The 14759-nt window shown below is 39.7% G+C and overlaps 3 long non-coding RNA genes across 3 annotated transcripts; 1 reads left to right on the forward strand and 2 right to left on the reverse strand.

Annotated features, from left to right (window-relative positions):
* Positions 1-1028: 1028 nt before the first annotated feature.
* Positions 1029-2364, reverse strand: LOC121655425. Its single transcript, XR_006013195.1, has 3 exons — positions 2260-2364; positions 1935-2048; positions 1029-1091 (listed from the first exon to the last, which is right to left on the reverse strand). It is a non-coding gene; the product is annotated as an uncharacterized LOC121655425 (long non-coding RNA).
* Positions 2365-5209: 2845 nt separating this feature from the next.
* Positions 5210-6000, forward strand: LOC121655662. Its single transcript, XR_006013266.1, has 2 exons — positions 5210-5528; positions 5759-6000. It is a non-coding gene; the product is annotated as an uncharacterized LOC121655662 (long non-coding RNA).
* Positions 6001-9993: 3993 nt separating this feature from the next.
* Positions 9994-12521, reverse strand: LOC121655476. The gene is made up of 3 exons (XR_006013217.1): positions 12316-12521; positions 10264-10438; positions 9994-10106 (listed from the first exon to the last, which is right to left on the reverse strand). It is a non-coding gene; the product is annotated as an uncharacterized LOC121655476 (long non-coding RNA).
* Positions 12522-14759: the final 2238 nt, after the last annotated feature.

Raw genomic sequence — 14759 nt, forward strand, 5'->3', positions numbered from 1 at the left:
GGAACTCTTCAAAGCTGCAGATTCCTGCTTCTTTGGTTTCAGTAAAGAAGTGATGAACAAGTTCCACCAAGCTGAACTTTTCCTCTTTCAGCACATTCAGCTCTCTGAAAGTCAGTGGAAATGTCAACTGGATGTCCTGGTGGGCTTTGTCTTCAGCCCAGTCCAGAGTGAACTTCTGTGTTAAGACAGTTTTCCCAATGCCAGCCACTCCCTTTGTCATCACTGTTCTGATTGGTTCATCTCTTCCAGGTGGGAGTTTAAAGATGTCTTCTTGTCTGATGGTTGTTTCTGGTCTGTCTGGTTTCCTGGATGCTGTTTCAATCTGTCTGACCTCATGTTCATCATTGACCTCTGCAGTCCCTCCCTCTGTGATGTAGAGCTCTGTGTAGATCTGCTTCAGAAGGGTTGGGTTTCCTGCTTTAGCAATCCCCTCAAACACACACTGGAACTTCTTCTTCAGACCACATTTTAGTTTACGTTGACAAGCTGGAGCAAAATATTCTGAAAGAAAAGAAGAAATAAGAAGAGTCAGTAAAGATTTGAAGCCTCTGAGGAATGAGGATGTGAATATGTGATGTTCATGTGTTGAGACATCAGTAAATGTGTCATTTATCCAGCAGCTTCAATCTTTAGAGAAATCCTCTTACTGCTCTGCAGACGCTCAGCCAGCTCCTCCTGCTTCATCCTCCTCAGGAAGTCCACTGTGATCTTCACTAACGCCTCTCTGCTGCTCTTCCTCTGCTCTTCATCCTCACCCTCCAACACTGAGCATTCTGGGTAATCTGGACTCAGAAGCTTCTGGATCTTCTTCAGCTCCTTCTTCATGAAAGTGATCATGTTGTCCTCCAGCAGCTGGAAGAGAAACGATATGAAGGACACAATCAGACTGAAATCATGGAGCCAAACATCAGATCCATGTTGGACACACTGACAATCCACTGGTCTACAAAGGTCAGCATGGAGATGATGTGGACAGAAGAGATGGAAAAGTAGTTGTTGTACATGTACAGACCATAAATATGGAGTCCAGCTGTGTTTGATGCGGCTGGGCAGACTGACCACTGGGAAGCTCTGAGCTCTGCTGGTCCACTCTGTGGAGGCATCAGGAAGAATCACATCACATTCTGTCACATGGAGAAGCTGCTTTCAGCTTTTAGGAAGCTCTCACCAACACCTTCATGAAGCTCTGTGCTGAGGTGCCCTGGAGCAAGGCAGCCACAGCCAGTGTGTGCTTGGATGAGACTGGTTAGACTGGGCAGCTCCCAGTATAAATGTGTTTGATGTTGGAGTTTTCCACTAAGAAAAAGTTTGGTGTGTTTGTGAGGAGCCAAACTGACTGCAGGTCACTTAGTAACTGAGGTTCAGAGAATCTCCTGAACTTCTGGAAAACGTCCAGAATCTGTTTCCTTTTTCCAGAGGAGGAAAAACTCTCGTCTGCTTCTACGTTCCACAGATGAGAAAGTTGAATTATGGAGATTCTATGTTTCCTGCACTGAGACAGAATCCTCCTGATTATTCTCAGCTCACAAGAAATATTTAATAAAACTCACATGTTTATTATTTGAGCTTCATCTGGATATTTCACCTTAAATACTGAAGATGTCCTTTATTATTATTATTATTATTATTATTATTGTTATTATTATTATTATTATTATTATTGTTGTTAATATTATTATTATTATTATTATTATTATTATTATCATTAATTATTATTATTATTATTATTGTTATTATTATTATTATTATTACTATTATTATTATTAATATTATTATTATTATTATTATTATTGTTATTATTACTATTATTATTATTATTATTGTTATTATCATTATTATTATTATCATAATTATTATTATTATTATTATTATTATTGTGTTGAAACAAAAGATGGAATAAAACTAAACTGATGAAACAATTTTACAAAGCTCACCTCTGTGGCTCTGATTTAAACTCAAGAAAATGGTCCATTGACTGGTCGCTCTTAAAGGACAAACAGCTGGGCTCAGGTCCAGGTCCAGGTTCAGGTCCTGGTTCAGGTTGATTCCTGTGAATAAAGATGGTTTAATAATTTTACAGCTGAATTCTGAAATTGTTCAACATATAGTTTGTAGAAGAATCTGGAAGACAAATCAAATCTATCACATGACGATCATGATGCTGCAGATTCGTCTCAGCAGAGACGTCCAGAAATGATGAACCTGAAACTGGTTTTCATCTGAAACCTGATCCAACCTCCACTGGACTCTGATACTCACTGCTGGTCTGATCTGAAATGAAGAGGTTGTTCCACTGGCCGGTCGCTCTTCATGGAAACACAGCTGGGTCCAAGTCCAGGTCCAGGTCCAGGCTGGTTCCTGTGAATCCAGATGTTTGGTAATGTGAGTTGTGATCTCTGACATGGAGAAGAGTCATGGACAGTTAGAGATGGACATCTCACCTCTGAGTGGTTTTAGAGGGAGGGACTCCCTCCTCTCTGTCCTGATCCATGATGCTGGATTCACATCAGCTCACACACACTTTCTACCTTCACCTGCAGAGGAAACACACATCATTCATCTGAACATCTACTGAAATCCTCCTTTCCATCATCTGCTGCTCCTCCTCTGATTGGCTCTGAGTTTCTGCTTCATATCAGAGTCAGATGGATGCAGTCAGACAGCAGTGAGGAAGAGGAAGCTGCCTTCAGCTGCTGGACTTCTATCAGGACACCAGATGGAGGGATGGAGCTGCAGACCAGCACAGGCCATGATGATGAAACTATTTACAAGACAAAGAGGACCATAATATGCAGAATAATTATAATTCACTTCATTCACATTTTCATAGCAAATACAAAGAAGAAGATAAAACAACAGAAGCACATTAAACACAGTGGAAGTGGGACAGTTTGAGTTAGAAAATATCTCTGAGTGGGAGAACCAGATGTTGGAGCTAAAAACAATCCTCCAGATGATATGGGAATAAAATATGACCTGATAAGTTTTATAAATCAGTGAATTCTGGTTTTCCACACTTTTACACAGAGTCCCAACGTTGTTGTAACTGGAGCTGTTTATGTGAAACAAGGTGGAGGTGGATTATAATCCAGGAAATAATGTTGCAACACAGAACTTAAAACCTGAAAAACCTGCCTGACTGTTTTTACTGTGAACACGAAGAGAAAGTCAGAGTTCAAGTTGTTCTGTAGAGCCACATTCCCGCCTCATTACACATCAACAAAACCACAGTTTGATCCTCAGAGAAATAACGATCTGATCATCATGTAGATTTGTCTTCAAACAGCAGAGATCAAAGTTGGAGCTGAAATCAGAAGTGAACACATTCTCCAAACATTCCAGAAACAAAGAGGAAAGTTCACACTTACAGTTTGTTCAGAGAAGAAGAAGAAGAAGAATCTCCACTGATACACAGGTGAGCTGCTTCCTGGAATGAGTCACATTTCTACCTGTGATGGAGGGAGGACAGGTAGGAGGAGGACAGGTAGGAGGAGGACAGGTAGGAGGAGGGCAGGTAGGAGGAGCACAGGTAGGAGGAGGACAGGTAGGAGGAGGGCAGGTAGGAGGAGCACAGGTAGGAGGAGGACAGGTAGGAGGAGCAACATCAGATCTTCCTCCTCCTCTTTACATTTTACAGCCTTACAGAAACATGTCTGACATGTTTTAGTCAGTTTAATCCTAAAGTGTCAGATTTTTCTCATCAGTCTTGTTTTCATCTGGAACTCCACACATCACCTATCTGGTTCTTTATTTTCCATCATCATTTAACTCGTCTCATATGAAAGTAGAATGAGATCAGATTTGTTATTGATCTTTGAGGGGTGTGGGGAGGAGGGATCACAGTTTGATCCACACACCTGTACAGCCACATTGTTTCTACTCCACCACTTCTTCCGTCTGGATCAGTTCCAGCAGGAAGTGATGTAATCAGCAGATTGGGGCCACATCTGGTGGATGTGTGGTTCGGTTCAGGCAGCCATGTTCTCCTGCCTCTTCTTCTGGATGATGGATCAGCTGACTGGGAAATGTGGAAAACATCCTTCTATGTGAGTGTGTTCAGAGGATGAAGAGGGAAACAGAGTTACAGTTTTTACCAACATTCCCTGAAACTCCACCATTTTCTCACAAACACAAACCCAACAAATTCAAACTACGTTCACAAAAGCCCCGAATTTACCATGAAAACACACAATCACCTGGAAACCAGTTCAGAGCCAAACAATGAAGATGGAGATGTTCCACCTGTATGATTGCTGCAAGTTTACTGGAATCACCCTTTACACATTTGGTGACACACATTTATGATTTGGTGATATTCGGCGATGTATGGCTGGAAGTGATGAGTTTAATGAGCGGGAGCTAGCCGAAGGGTCGAGGTAACCAGTAGTTTAACTCAACCAGAACCAGAGCAGAACTTTTTCCACCAGAACAATCCAACAAAAGATTATATTTGTCCAAACCCTCCAGATGAGCTTCAGCAGGAACATTTTACACATGATTTTGTATTTTGTGTCAGTTTTCTCCCAAAGGATCAAATTCAACCTGCAGATTTCTGCCTGAATTTCATGGAGAATAATTAAGTCAGCTTACGAAGGAAATATAATAGTTTTTAGTTTTTCTCTCTAGAGATAACTAAACAAAGATATTTCAGCTTTTATTAATTGTTTGTACTTTTAATACTTTTCCTTAAATGATTGTTGATGAAAAGTTGCGTCATTCTGGCTTTTAGTGTTGTTAATATTGACACTAAGGACACATTTAAGTCTGTTTCTACTTTATTGATCCATCAGAAATAAGGCAAAGATAAATATGACAACACTGCCCCCCTGTGTTCATGATGTGGAACTGCACTTTGAAATGCTTGCAGTGGTTAAACTGGATAATAAACTCATTTCTGCTCCTGCATTTCACACAGCATCATCAGAGAAAATGTCCAAAGTGGACGGAAGTGAACTTTTACCCAGTTCCTCATCAGACATGACTTTCCTCATTCCTGGATGGACTGGGCTGCTATCTTCTGCTTTCCACTGAAACTAATGTGCTTTTCTTTTAGGAGAAGATGAACATTTACATTTTCTACTGTGTTCCAGGTGAATTTATCCTCTGTGGTCATGAGAGGGAAGGTGGAGGAAGATCAGGTGTGTGTTTAAATTATTTTAATCTTTTTAATGTAATCATTGTTTTAGTATTTAAAGCGCTTTGTGCTGCTTGTGTATGAAACGTGCTCTATAAATAAAGTTTTTATAAATAACGTTTGATATGTTTGAAGGAGCTTTCTGCAGATTTCCTGCACTTGCTAACCTTCGTGTCCCAAGCAGCAACACCACAGATTAATTTTCCCAGCGTTGCTTTCAACGAGTTTCTCCTGCTGGAACTTTTATTCCAGATACTGATGGAGGTTCTCAGGTCTTGATTGACTCCAGGATGAAGCCTCAGCATGCAGCCAGAAGTCATTTCCACTGCTGCTGCATCCAGCAAGATCAGTCATTCATATCCTGGAGCTCATCTAGTTTCTGCCTGTAACTGAGGTGAGAAGCTGCTTGTTAGCTTAGAGTGTGGGTCAGGAGGCATTTTAAGTCTGAGCAGAGAAAAGAGGCCAAGCAACAATAAGAAGAACTTCTGAGGCTGAATGAGGAGCTGGATGTTTGCTGCTGCTTCTCCACGTCATGTTTCCATCAATCCCACCAGAGTCAGGCTGTTTTTAGACTGTGTGTAATTTCTTCTCTGCTTCCAACACATCATCCTGTATCATATCCAGGTTTTGGTGACGGGTCCTGGTCCCTGTGGAGAGGCTGTAGCAGCTCCATGAAGCCATCACCATGATGTTTGAGTTCAGCTTCTCATTGCTGACATGGAGGGAAGGTTTGAGTCTGAAATCAAGTGTTTGTATTACGTGGTGGTTTGTAAATCTTTCTCTTCATGCAGTGCATCATTTTTGTATAATTCCGTACTTTTCTATATTTGTGGCTTTTTTATAAACATTCGTACCTTTTTTCCTTATAGTTGCATCTGTTTGAGCGTTCTGGGTCTTTAGTCGTCTTTGTTTTCAAACGCTTGTTTTTATTGCTGATTTTTCTTTTTATTCTGTTATTTTTACTGAATTTAATTGAAGTGACCTCCTTTTCTGTGGATGTGACTATTTATTCCACATCAGTCTCACGTCGGCCTGATTTCTGGAATTATTTGTACTGAAATATAATCAGAAATGAGACCAGGAGCTTGTGGAACAGATGGATGCTGGGAACACGGCGGGTTTGAGTCTGTTGTGGTTTCAGGTTTGTTTTAGGCTCTTTTGTCTCTCTGGCCCTTTAAAAAACCAGTCCTGCACTGATCTGCCTGTTTATTTGTTTTTAAGTGTGTTTTGAGCTGCAGTGAAACTTTAGAACAACTAAAAGCCACTTCTTTGTTCTTCACCTGTATTTGTTCAAGAACCTCATCGTCCATTTTAAACTCTTCTTAAAAGCCATTTTTCTTCTTTGGCTTTCAGCCCAGTTCTGTTCCTGTTTTAGTTTTATTGGTTTTATTTGTTTTTATTCAATAATAATTTTTTATTTACTCTCATGTTGCTGCTTTGGAGTTACTCTGACACTTTTCGAGTCATCTTCTTTTAATTTCTCATCTTGTTAAGGTTGTGTTTGTGTTGTAGATTTAGATGTTTGTTTTTCATCGTTTCACATCTTATTAGATATTTATGCATCACTTTGATTGTTTTCCATCTCTTTGGGATGTTTTAGAGCATCTTGTGATGGAGTGCAGGGATGGACGCCACCGGTCCTCGAGGAGCTGGTGACCTTCAGGTTGTACATGTTTCCCTGCTGCAACACACTTCATTCAGTGAGACGGTTCTCCCGCAGGCTTTTGTAAATGTGTCAACAAGTCCACAGATTAATTTCAGTCAGGTGTGTTGGAGCAGAGAAACACTGGAAGTTGCTGATCCCTGTTTTAGGGCAACATCTGCTCCTCCAGGTGTCTCCCAGACGTGTGTTTCAGGGACGGCCTTGCAGGGACGAACCTCTGAGCCCTTCCTGCTACATACTGATCTTAAACCCTGGATCTGGACCTGCGGATCCAGGGGGACCAGCGTATCAGGACTTTGGCTTCTTGGCCAGAGAGACAAATATCGGGTCTGATTAAAAGAAATTTCAGGCCATCGTTCAGGAATCTTGGTTAAGTTGCTGCAAACAAAGCAACACATGGATTCTTGTTAACTGAATGTTGGATATTTAAGCATGAAAGAAAATCTTTCTTTGGTCTTCCAGTTAGAACTTCGATCCCCAAAAAGATGGTACGCTTCATAAAACCTGAATAAGACAGAATGTAAGTATGTCCAAATCTCTTAAACCTGTATTTTATTCCCAGTAGAACATAAACAGCATATCAGAAATAGAAACATTTGATCATTTTTTGCAGCAACACTTCTGTAAAAAGTTGGAACAGGAGCAACAAAAGGCTGGAAAAGTAACTACTGCATATTTAAAACAACTAGAGGAACATTTGACAGCTAACGGGGTTAATTAGCAACAGGTCAGTAACATGACTGGTATAAAAAGCAGCATTTTTATTTTTACCTGCATCATTTTCATTTGTATTAACTCAGTTTTAAAGCCCTTTAAAACAGACACATAGAAACTAGGTGCTGTACATAATGTGAGTATTAACCTGATGCAAGAAGAAGACGAGTGGAAGTGGGTCATATAAAACCTCTAACAGTTTTTAACAGGACCGTGTTACACAGAGGATCTCATCCACGCTGTCCTCCATGTAGCTTTACAGCATTTAGAGGTTTAGCTCTTTTCCTACCAGTACTGGCTTATTTTCCACCATAACTTTACTAGTTTTACTTGGTTGTTTCATGGAAACTCCTGAATATGATTAAAGATGGAGATTTTCTGTCCATGTGCACATTTTCCATAAAGCTGTAAATGAAATCTCCTCACAAACAGAAGCACAAGTCCATCAGGTTCCTGCTGAATCTGCAGGTCAGCAGAGCCTGACAGAGAATGCTGCACCCACCGGGTGTGTGTTTTCATGTGTGTGTGCGTGCAAAGTGTTGTGAGTGTTAATTACTGCAGTTGTGTTTTGCAGACATTGAAGGTGACTTGCTGTCCCTCCAGAAGCCGCTGTGGGGCAATGGATTGTGTCTGAAGAGCCAGACTGGTTCATGCTGCTGTGGCTGAGCAACAACCTGCTCCTCTTCCTCCTCCTCTTCCTCTCTGCTGCCATGTGGAGTCAGCAGGTCAAAGACCAGAGTCAGAAAGACCAACACCTCATACACACTGTCAAGCACAGTGGAGGGAGGTTGATGATGTAGACTTGTTCTGTAGCCAATGAGTGGATCAATAGTAAAATCAAATAAATTGTTTCTCTGTGTGGATTCATTTCTGATAAATGATCATATTCTGGGCATGTCTAAATATACAGGATCAATTCATTTCATACATCTTGCTTCAGCAGAAGAAGCAGCAAACATATAAGACAATCAGAAACATGAGGAAGTTTATTTATTTATTGTGTAACAGGAATGTTTGTGGGTTCTAAGATCAAAGCCAGATTAAAAACAGGATGGATCCGACCATCACCCGTTATCTGTTTACAACCACAGTTTGGACAATGAGTCTAAAAACATGACAAATATACAAAGAGAAGTTATAGTAGCAACATGAAACATCATGGTCTGCATAAATATGTCCCACACGGTGTGTTTTATTCCAGCTTCACCAGAGGTTCCCTGTAGCTGCTGAACGAAGCTCCACCAGCAGCTGGTGGTGGAGGAAGGTTCAGAATATAATGACAATCCCGTAATAATGCAAATACACCTTTTCAACGGTCAATAAACTTTAAATTCTAAAGAACATTTTACACTGGAACTGGAAGAAATTTTAAATAAAACAAAAACAATAAATAGAACAGACTCTTAGTCTAATTAACAATGAATGAAAACCAAACACGACCAAAAACAATAAGTATGATGGATAATAAAGTCTCTGTTCTGTAAACAAAATTACCCTTCAATAAATATATAAAAAATATTAAACATGGAGCTCAGACAGGGAAAACATGCAAAACTTCCAGCTAGTACCATTGTATTAAAAAAACTAGAAAAAAAAATAAACTGAGCATCGTTGCTGTTTATGAAGCTGAAACATCTCCCTCATCGCTGCGTGTCAGACTGTCTACGAGCAACGAATAAACTGCTGCTGCGACGCGACGCTGCACTTTTTTCACATACGCTGGGACGCCGGTCCAAAAGTCATGCTGCCCACTGGGAATTTTTTCAAACCTCTCCATTAGCCGCCATTGGTCTTAATGTGTAGTTCAGCGTGAGAAATTGGAGGTTTAGCACAAGATGGTGAGAAGTCACTCAAATGCGTGACTCTCATGTTCTTTGCGTGAAAGTGAACAGCCCTGTAAACAAATGCAGCACCAGCTCGTACAGGTTAGTGGTTCACCACGTCTCCTGCTGCAACATGCTGCTGTCAAGACACGAGAGAAATCACTGCAAGAAACCAGAGCGTTCAGTCGAGATTCTCCATTGTGAAACCTGTTGTCATACACAGTCTATGCTACAGTAAGACAGAAAGGGGAGAAAAACGAAACGAAAATTATCGCAGCCAGAAAACTTATCGCGCTTTTTTTCTTACCGTGCAATTATAATTGACTTATTGCTTATCGCGACAGGCCTAGAGGCGAGGTGGGTCAGTTAGTTTGTCTCTACTCTGTCTCATATGGGGCGCCAAGTGTAAAAATTCAGTATAAAAGTTGTAGCTGACACATTTTCATTATTTATCTCACTTTTCTCACATTTAGCACATTTTTACTACATTTAACATAACTTTTAACCACATGTATAATGGTCAAATAGAACATCTAAAGCTAAATTTTAAATCTTAATCTAAATGCTATATGTTAAATCTAAATGTTTAAATCTAAATCTAAATGTTATTATAATTTCAGTCATACAATCAATAAGAAAAGTTAACTTGCTGACTTTGTTGTGTGTGTTTGGTTCAGTTAAACACCACATGTCTGCATCAGAGTCTCCAAGAGGGATAAAAAGGTTCATGTTCTCCTTATAGACGTATGGGAGAAATATAAAGAGTCAATACCTGCAAGAGAAACAATACATTTAACATCTAAACCAGGTTTTAATGCTGGAAATTCTTGTTTCTGTATTTCAAAGGTTTCAGAAAGCTGAAGACAGCAAGAGGGTGATGTAGAGAAAATGTTGCTTCACTGGTCTGGGCGACATGGTTTAATATGCACCTGTTAACTCCTGGTAACTCTTCAACGAGAGCCTCCTCTCTGGCCTCCAGGTACAGCTGGTATGGCAGAGATTTCTCTGGAGGCAGGTGAAGCACTTTTTGCAGACGCAGTCAAATCTTTGTCACTTCTTTCCCAAAGCTGGATGTTTTCACTCCACTTCATCACAAACCTGCAGCTGAAGAAATATCAAACTGTCTTCAGTTTTACAATAATTGTAAATTTGTCCTCAACTAATCTGTGGTTCAGTACAGCTGAAGGAGGTTTGTAGAGATGGTTTCTGTAGAAATTGGCCCAGCAGCTTACTATTTAGACTAAAATCAGTTTAGAAAAATTTTTCTGTAAACCTGAAACAGCTACACGTCAAAGAAAGGCCCAGAAAAATAAATAAAAATTAAATAAATGCTAAAACACTGGCTCTGTAACTGTTAAAACTTCATTTACAACGTGAAGGACTGAAAGTGAGAAAGTTTCAGCAGGAAGAGAAAGGGAAGGAGCAGAAACAGCTGAGTTCGTGTCCACATGGGGACGAGTTTAAGTGTAGCCATAAAAAATGTCCAGTGTTTGGACATTTTGTCCTCATACAAGCAGCATTTTGGAAGCTTGTTAACACTCATTTTTGGAAGCAGGTCCCAAAGTGAATTAATCTGAAAGATCCATAGTTTTGTTTCTGCGTCTGTAGGAGCCATTTTTAAGTATCTGTATATATCTTGTTTGGCCACCAGGGGGCAGCATTGTACAGTCTTTTGTCAGCGCCTATATAAGCAGGAACCTTCCTGCAGGAGACAGCAGGGCCGGAGTGGGACTCATTTAATGCCTCAGACCGGCCGCTTCAGATCACCACCTATTATTATTAAAATCATGTCATTATAACCTTACATGTTACGTCTACAAGAGCACAATGTTCTGTAAAACCTGGTAATTCAGTATAATTTTCTACAATATTTCTAATCCAGTGTAAGAAAGGGTTGCTTCACAATGTAGATTTATTTCAACATGAGTCCTCGTCTCCAACATTATTCTTTACATCCTTTCAACAACATCAGAATCTAGATTCTGTTTCAATAAGTGTTCACAGATATTCAAACCTTAAAAAGAATAGAATATTAAATATGATTAATAAAATACAAAGTGTTTATGAAGTTTTATTAAAGTTGGTTTAGAAGCTATTAGAAAATAATTTTGGTTTTCTCAAAAGAAATGATGAAATCTCCATTAAAACATGAATCAATCTGAATAAAACTACAAGGGAAGTTTATTTGTACTATAACACATTTCACAAACGAGATAATTCAAAGTGCACATAAAACATTAAAATCATTACAAATGCTGCAAGAAAGCAGAAAAGACAGAAACAAACAGCAAAAATCACAATAAAATGATAAATGAAGTTAAAATAATTAAAAGCCAGATAAGTTAAAAGTTAGCTGCAGATTTCATGCATAGGTGCAGGAGAAAAGAAAAGTTTTTAACCTGATTTAAAGTGTCTACGTTTGTGTAGTGATGTGATGTATAAATTTAGTGGCGCTGTCACTGTATAACGCTGGGAGGTACAGAGAAGAAGTTCTCCAGAGAAAATGTGTGTTCTGAACAGCACGTTAGCTGTACGTTGTGGAGATTCCTGTTATGGAATAAAGTCATGTAGTACTTCAAAACGTGTCAAGTTACTACAGTTTGGTGAAAGTTTATTCTCCACTGGCAGTTTGTTCCACTTGTTTGCAGCATAACAGCTAAATGCTGCTTCTCCATGTTTAGTCTGGACTCTGGTCTGGACTAGTGGACCAGAGTCTACGGATCTCAGAGCTCCGCTAGGTTTATATTCTCTGAATTTATCCCAGATGGATTCTGGGCCTAGACTACAGCGTTCTTTGTCTTTCCAGGACGAGCTGTTAAAGACCAGCTTCAGCCAGACTGTGTGCTATATCTCTCATCAACCAGCAAGACAAGACTGTGTTGTGTTCAAGGGACAGACTGCATGTGGGACACTCTGCACACAACATGCAAAAACACATGAACAGGAGTTAACAGGTGCATATTAAATGATATGATCCATACCAGTGACATAACGCTGCTGCTGTTTCCAGGTGTGTGAAGCTTTGAACTCCATGTGTTACACACGGGAGAAATTCAGCCATGCTCCGCTTCATGAAAGGCTTTATTCATGCTGATCCCTGGAAGGACGAGGAACAGTATAGATCAGCGGTGGATGCTGTCAGCTGTTCTGCCTGACCGGCTACTTCCTCTAAGAAATTCCAGCTCCGGACCGGTCACCAACATTAGTAGAGCGCTACTGCCACCTACTGGTGGAAAGCAGCGCAGCTATCCTCTCTAAACCAGCTACAGATTAACTGGAGCATAAACATATGTAGACGTCCGAGTACGGATCTCACCTGGAACCACAAGGAACAGTATAGACCTGCGTCCCAATTCAGGCTCTGAACACGTTTTAGATTTTATAACAGAAAACATTTTACATATAAGATGCAACTTAAACAGCTTCAACTGAACCAGGCCGAAGACAACAGATACAAACGTGGAGTTTTTATTTATTTATTTTACATAGAAAAATGAAATAATGTGCAGTTTCTTCAAAATATCAAGAGTTCTTGTTGCTTTCTGGTTCTTCACATTTTCAGCTGAGCTGGTTTAAGATTTCAGATCCACAATAAAAAGATTAAAAAGGTTTAGATCCAGAACATTTACACTTGTGGACATGAAATCTGCCAAGAATGATTAATAGCTGAATAACAGAGTTTACATCACTGACGATCCTTTCAATATAAAATATAAGATGAAAACATTCATGTGGATGTTGATGTTTAACTGAGCCCAGACGAAGCTTTCCATGTCGGACCAGAACTGTTTGGTGGGAACACGTTGGAAAATATCTGGAAAATTGTCTCTTTGTTAGCTTTGCAGAACACACAGGCATCATCAATATTTATCTGGAATCTTTGAAGTGTTTCCTGAACAGGAAAAATCTGAAGTTAAACCTTAAAAGAAACTTCTTCCAGCTTGTTGTTAATCCAGTAATTATGAAGAAGTTTAGCAGCTTTTTCCCTGTAAAGCAGCCGTGGTAGAGTCCCAGAAGAACTCTGCAGCAGCTGGAAGTGAACCGGACGCTTCATTCCTGATTTATTTGTTGCTCCAACGTTTGTCTGTGAGATCAACATCAGCCATGAAAACGTTGTTAAATTCCGTGTTAATCTCTGGGAATGACGTGTTCTTCAACATGTGACGAGCCTGCAGGAGCTGCATTTAAGACAACAGCCAACTCTTCAGCTGTTCCAGGTAAATGACTTTTTTAAGGAATTCTGAATGTCAGAAGTCCCGTTTTTATCCAACAACTGACCTACAAACAGAATTCCTTTTCCACACCATGTGGGATAAAACAGATTTATTCTGATAAAGAAGTCCTTGTTGTTCCAGATATAACATCTACGGGGCTGAAGTTATGTTTAGAAACCAATAACCACATAAAAGAGCTTGTTTGTGGAAGTCAGCCGGATTTAAAGGAATTTTACCAACAGAAAAATGACCTTTCAACAGAAAATTAAAGCCACCAGAATGATTAAACAGAGAAGCTGGAAAAGCGTTCCAGATGCTGTCGGGTTCTTCAGAAATTCCAGAATCTGTTTCATTTTAAATGTGTTGTTTAGGGAGTTAAAGTCCAGAACCTCTAGACCTCCTTGTTCCCTACAACCTCTGATGAAGTCTTTCCTGAGATAACGGGCTTTTTCCTCCACATGGCATCATATAGTATTTATCCGGTTCTTTAAGGATGTTTTGGGATGTGAAGCGACGATGAGACATTTATAGATCTGGATTTACCTTCTGCTTTAGAAATGAAGACTCTGCCACATAGAGAGAGATCTCTCATTAACCAAGAACTCAGTTTAGATCCTGTTTTTTCAATAACTGGATTAAAATTTAAGTTGTAACGTTCCTGTTTATCTTTACAAATTATAATTCCAAGATGTGTCACTTCCTCATTAACTGGTATTCCAGCGTAATGGGAGCAGTTCCAGTTTTCCAGAGGAAACTAAACAGATGTGTCTACATCCATTTGAACCCTGATACATCACTAAATGAATTTATACAACTCACTGCGCTTACTATGTGATGATGATCCCTTAAAAAACTGCCGTATCATCAGCGAGCTGACAGGTTTTAAACTCCTTACCTACAGCAGGAATTCCCAGAAAAGGGGACGTTTTGATATGGGTGCCATTATTTGTGCTACTAGCAGAGAAAGAAAAGGAGATCCAGGGCAGCCTTGTCTACGTGGAATAATGAATCTGGTTGATGAGCCAGATTTCAGTTTAACAGAACCAGAACAAACATTATATAAAGTCCCAACTGCATTATGGAAATAATTCCCACATCCAGAGAAGGAAAAGATTTTACAATAAAGTTCTGCTCCGTGGTGTGAAAGGCTTTGTAAGAAGCGATGAGCAGAATGAAGCTTCCATCAGGTAACAGGTGATTGTAATCTATCA

Source organism: Melanotaenia boesemani, chromosome 2, assembly GCF_017639745.1.
Source record: "Melanotaenia boesemani isolate fMelBoe1 chromosome 2, fMelBoe1.pri, whole genome shotgun sequence".
Lineage (NCBI taxonomy): Eukaryota > Metazoa > Chordata > Actinopteri > Atheriniformes > Melanotaeniidae > Melanotaenia > Melanotaenia boesemani.